Here is a 6,538-nt window from a genome sequence, read left to right on the forward strand (position 1 = left end):
GCTCTCCTGCCCTGCAGATCCTCAAAGTTCGAGCCTGTTCTTGTTAGGCTGGCGTCTAGCACCTGTCACTTTCCTCCCTGTCCTCAATTACTCCCACCTGAGCAACTGCCAGGGTGGGGAAGCACTTTGAACTTAAACTGTCTTTGTGTTTGCGCCTTCAGTTGAGCTTTAATTGCAGTTCTCCACCTGCTTCTGCACTCCAGGAAACCCCTGGGAACCCTCTCATGGCTCATTTAGAACCTGGAGAATCCTAGGGAGGCTGGTCAAAAACTCAGGGGCCTGGGAAAGAAGAATCTGCTGTTCATTTCTTTGTGGTTTGCCAGCAACTCCCTAGCGAGTTGATTCCTGCATCCATGAATAGGTTAACATAAGTAAAATTGCATTTAATTATTATGACTTTCCTCTTCAGAAGGATTTAGGATTATGAGGCTACTGTTGCTAAAACACTTTGTCTCTTCCCTTGCTGCAAAAGGAATTGAGAGCCAGAAATAAATAGGTCAGTGGAACAGTGGAGCTGTTGAAAAACTCACGGACACACAGGGTAGTCACACAGGGGCATGGTTATGAGTGGTTGGGGTAAACATTTTACAGCTGGGACTGTTCCATTCTAAGGCCTAAAAAGTTATAGTGATCCTAACCTAGTTACTGACAAGAACTAATCCTAATACACTCTTCATGCCCTGGTTGATGCTGGAGCTGTTCAATTTAGTGTGAAAACAATTTAATTTAGAATATAGTATCCACCAAATTGGTAATCCTGTGGTGTAGGGGCAAATCAGAGGCCTGGCTGACTCAATTCTTTGCCCCCAAGTTGAGTTAGAATCATGTAGGGGTCACTTGTAAGCCTTTGTATCTTTGTCCTCAGTTATTAACTGCATACTTAGAGAGGAAGAGGTCAGAGAATTGGCATAATGAGGAAAATGGACTACAGAGAAGATTACAATAGAGAGGTACATTGTCTGGGGTTCAGAGACCTAGGAATCTCTACTGAAAAGTCTTTGAATGGAGTGTATCACTCAAGATAAACATGTCCTGTAATTTTAGCTCCATCAGATGTTGGAAATAACATTTTCTTAAGGAATCCCCATGGAATTAACCATTTGGGTAGAGTATGCGCATCTTTAATATATTTATTGTCTTTTGGTTTTAACCATTTGTGTGGATGTACAATTTTGGAAATTGACATTTGACTAAAATGTCAATTCCAAAAGCTTAGGTTGATCATCACAATTCAAGGGGAGAAAAGTAACAGGGGATGATAACACAGGTGAGTTGCCATCTCTGAGTTTTTCTGCAGAGTCTTCCACAAAGTACCTGAATTGGTAGGTAGCATGTGGAGACCCAACAAAAGAAGGCCAGGTCGGGGCAGTCCTTCTGGGTAGCACTGGCTTCTGATTTCAGATCCACAGACAAGAAGGACGTGGTTAGCACTGAGCATCACCAAAGCAACCTTGGTGGATTCTACAGAGCCTGAAACATTGGGAGTTGGTGCAAAACACACCATAGGAGGAAGAGGCATTTCAGGAGGACATTGGGCAGCCTGGGGACATCTCAAAGTGGATTTGTAAAAAGTGGATTTCCAGTCCCCAGTGAATATGAGCCAGAACATTGTTGTCATTTAATTTCCCTGTCAGTTCTTAAGAACTTTAGGAAAGCAAGACTGTTTCTGAGATGCGTTTTTCACATTTGTACCCTTCGACCTGCAGGGAAAAACATGAGAAGGAATTAAGACTTTTTCCAGTCCCCCAATTTTCTGACTTCAGCTACAACCAGTAGAGTGAGAGGACAACTTTTCTCAGACCTCAGAGGACATGTACAGAGAATGTACATGTACCCAGACCAGAGGTAGTCCAGGTACCTGTGTCTGCCACAAAATGTGATGCCATCTGGGCCCTTGGGACTCTGTGAAGACGTGGAGCAGGCATCATCACAGAGCCGCACTCTGCCCTCCAGCTTCCAGCAACTCCGTCTTCTCATCTTCCTTCGTTTCTCCCAGGAGGGGTTGGCCTCATGTTTGTGTAACTAGACATTCCAGCCTTATCAGAGAACTAGACAAATGTTTGTCTTTCAGGGACTTAATATGTACAGTGTACTTAATTGTCTTAGTCTGTTTGGGCTTCTCTAACAAAGTACCATAGCCTGGGTGATTTATAAATAACACACATTTATTTCTTACGGTTCTGGAGGCTGAAAGTCTGAGATCAGGGTGCCAGCATGGTCGGTTCCAGTGAGGGTCCTCTTCCAGGTTGGAGATTGCAATCTTCTTTTTGTGTCCTCGCATAGTGGAAAAGAGGGTGAGAGCTCTCTGGGGTCACTTTCATAAGGCCACAGATCCATTCACGAGGGATCCACCCTTGTGATCTAATTATCTCCCAAATGTCCCACCTTAAGGGGAGTTAGGATTTCAACATATGAATTTAGGGAGGACAGAAACATTCAGCGCATTGCACTTATGGTACAAGGTGACCAACCAAAACATGGGAGTCTCTCAATTAATCAAATTTATATTTATTCATTAAGAATCTAATTTCATCCTAGGCTCTGGTGTCAGCCTGCCAAGACTCAATCCTCCATCATCTACTATCTGTAGATGAGTAACTTAGCATTTCTGTGCCTCAGTTTCTCTATCTGTAAAGTAGAGTAATATAATCTACCTCATAGAGTTTTCATAAGAATCAAATGATATAATATTCATATAGGACTTAGAATAGATCCTGGAACATAAATGTGTTCAGTAAATGTGTTAATATTATATATTGCTACTACATATTATTGATGGACACGGTTAGTGTGTTTCAGTATTCATTGGGAAAGGAGTAGAGAACGACTTTACTTCCTTTAACATGGTAATTCCACCAGCCCTTTTCACAGCTCTAGTTATTCTCCTTGGTGATAAAATAGTTACATTATCTCTTTCAGGGCATGGTGATATAGTAAAAGGCCGCTTGGTGGTCAGGCCTCTTCTTTTAAGGCTAGAAGTGAAGAAAACAGAACCCAATCTTAATCATTTGAGAGTCTATTAAAGAAATCTTTGAGATTTCCTTTCAGGCCAGCTTGGTATGAGTGACATTCAAATAATTCTGGGAACTGGAGTGGGAGTCTGGGCATTCTATGTTAACATCTAGCTGTATTCCAAATCTTCTAGTGCCTGGCTAGGAATGTTTCTGCTAAGTCACTTTAGATGTGGGGGACATTTTGAGATGGGTAACTCCAGGGTGGGGGGGCCCATGTAGAGGGACTGTAGAGAACCAGCTAATTAATGGGGTAGACACATTAATTGAATTTCTGGGGCAACTGAAGTTTCATCATTCAGTTCACTTCAACACCTAATGTTTTCAAAACTTTCCCAAGCCTCTAGGTTTTCTTTGGGCTTTGAAAAGTCCAGCCTTGGAGTCAGAATTACACCTTTTTAAATAGAGGATGTGTTGAACTTAAGAAGCCCTGTTCTGAGGCCAGGGCTCACTCTCCATTCCTTTGGGCAAAGATGCAGCGACTTCTCTGAGCCCCAGACTTGTCATCTGCCAGATTGGGGTAATCGTAGCACCTGCCTCATATTTGCGGGTAATCATGCAGCTTAGAGGTAATGTGCTTAGTGGAGTGCCTGGAGCATGGTCGGTACCATGCAAATGTTTGCTATTTGAATTATTAAACACTTTTATTCAAGAGGGAACTATCCAGTTAAACAAAAATTCTAATTAGGTGGGTTCTGGTTAATTGAGAGTCCTCAGTAAATAGGCAAGTCTTTTAGAAAGTGCATTTATTTCTAACCCTGAGAGAAAGAGAAGGCATGACACAGTCAGGTTTGGAAGTGTTGGGCATTTAAAAGGTTTCTTCTGGGGGATATTCTTCTTCCCAGAAGAGGGTTGTATCTATACAGACACTTTCGAGGTACCAATTGATCATGAAGGCGAGGGCTTATCTTGTCTGCAGCCGTTATCTGATGCTCCCAGGTTTGGGTGTCAGGCAAGCTTGCACCATGACTTGAGAGTTTTCTCTCTCCCTTTGCTGGGTTCTGTAAAGAACAGCTCTTTTGCCCTAAGAACAGGTCCCCACAGATGGTTTAACTTGTAGCTCCTCCCAAATTGGATCAAGCGGTTTATCCCAGCAGAAGATTGTAACCTCAAGTACCTGCATTAAAGTTAGTCACTAGGGGCTAGCCCATAGCAGCTCAGGGAGCATGAATTCCTGGGTCCTGGGGGCCTCTATTCTGTACAGTGCCCAGAGTCAATATGGCTGCCTTCCAGGTTCATTAACTGCTATTAGGGGGACACAGAGAGGTGAGCAATCAATGCCTGCTTATTTATGATACCCTTGTTCTTGTCATTCTTATTACTATTTCGATGTGTAATTTGTTCTGGTCTGCTCATAATTATACAGAATGTCGTCCTTCATATATTTAATAGTTAAGAAATAAAATTTTAATTAAAATTGGAACTTTTTTAAAGGGAAGTAACATTGAGCAAATTCTCAAGGGAAATAAGGTTGATCAAGACAGTCATAGATTTTCAACTCTAGGGTGGATCACAATGAATTGAGTAATGGGGAGATTTAGAGAGTCTTGCTCTTCCTGTCAGTGTCCTCAGCTTTATGGCAAAGAAGGTCAAAGTATATTGGTGTCCTGATGGGAAGCACAGTTTTGTGATTGAATAGGCCATTGAATGCTGTATCTTCTGGTGTTGTGAAGCAAGGACGTTTTAAAACATGTGAACAACTGCCTATTCTTTGATGAACACATGTATTATTTATTGGTTAGTACTGTACAGCATTTTCATCGTTCCACTGCTTCATTTCTCATCAAAGGGGTAAAAAAGTCCATGTAGGAAACAGAATCTTGACTAATTAGCAAGGCATGGATTTCCGCCCCCATAAACTCATTTATCAGATATGCTTCTATTTTAATCAGTTACCTTAAAAAGCAAATACTCTTTATCAGACATGTCTTTATTTTAACCAATTACTTTATTGCATTTTTATTACAAGTGCAAAGGTTAAGCAAAGTCAATGCCTGCCGTCTATAGGGCCCTTAGTCACAGCAAACACTGCTGATCAAGGAAGTTTGGAACCAAGGCTTCTTATTGTTCAAACTGTCATTAGTGCCTAAGTAATTATTATAAATGTCTTTTATATGTCAACCATTATGTTGAAAGTCTTCTCAAGTTCAAGCACACGAGGAGGAAATCCCCTCCTCTTGGAGTCCTCTGATAATCTTGTAAAAGATTATTTTCTCAACCCTAAACGAATGTGTTTAAAATGGTCTTTTGTGCGCTAAAGCTTATGGTACTACCTTGCCATAAAAAGAAGTTGCTAGAAGCAAAAGTATTAATTGCACACATGTTGAAATTATTTGAATTTAATTCTTAAAATTTATGTGACTATTTGACTATCTGTCTTAGACCAGCCTTTTGCTCATTCCAGCAATCACACATACCACATAGTTGACTGATGCAAATCCTCTGCAATAGACAGGAGATGGGGACAGAAAAAAAAATGGAGATATTTTAAGGGTTTAGAGCACTCCTAATGTTCATTCAGAGAATGCTTGCCCCAAACTCTAATCTCCCTCTGATTTTGTTCCATTTTGTAATGAAGACTTTGGGAAGTGGTGAGAGGTCCTGGGCAGTGGGGAAAACAGGCACAGCCCTGTGGACCACCGAATGGACTGTCTTGAGTTGATAGCATTACTTTTGGTCAGCATGACAGAGTTCTGATGGCTTTCACCACCAGCAGCTCTGTGGTCCTGGGTAAGTCATCATACCTTTTGCACCCTTAATTTGCTCATCTGTATTTCAAAGGGTCCTGCTGGATGAGTATTTCTCCAAGTCCTGCCCATCACCATCACCTAGTGCTTGTTAAAAAAATGTGGCCTTTGGCCCAAAAGCAATGGCAAAAAAAAAGCCAAGATAGACAAATGGGATCTAACTAAACTAAAGAGCTTCTGCACAGCAACAGAAACTACCATCAGAGTAAACAGGCAACCTACAGAATGGAGAAAATTTTTGCAATCTATCCATCTGACAAAGGGCTAATATCCAGAACCTACAAAGAACACAAACAAATTTACAAGAAAAAGACAAACAACCCCATCAAAAAGTGGGCAAAGGATATGAACAGACATTTCTCAAAAGAAGACATTCATACAGCCAGCAGACACATGAAAAAATGTTCATCATCACTGGTCATCAGAGAAATGCAAATCAAAACCACAATGAGATAACATCTCACACCAGTTAGAACGGCAATCATTAAAAAGTCAGGAAACAACAGGTGCTGGAGAGGATGTGGAGAAATAGGAACACTTTTACATTGTTGGTGGGAGTGTAAATTAGTTCAACCATTGTGGAAGACAGTGTGGCGATTCCTCAAGGATCTAGAACTAGAAATACCATTTGACTCAGCAATCCCATTACAGAGTATACACCTAAAGGATTATAAATCATGCTACTATAAAGACACATGCCCACATATGTTTATTGTGGTACTATTCACAATAGCAAAGACTTGGAACCAACCCAAATGTCCATCAATGATAGACTGGATT

Source organism: Macaca mulatta, chromosome 18 (genome assembly GCF_049350105.2).
Source record: "Macaca mulatta isolate MMU2019108-1 chromosome 18, T2T-MMU8v2.0, whole genome shotgun sequence".
NCBI classification, from domain to species: Eukaryota; Metazoa; Chordata; class Mammalia; order Primates; family Cercopithecidae; genus Macaca; species Macaca mulatta.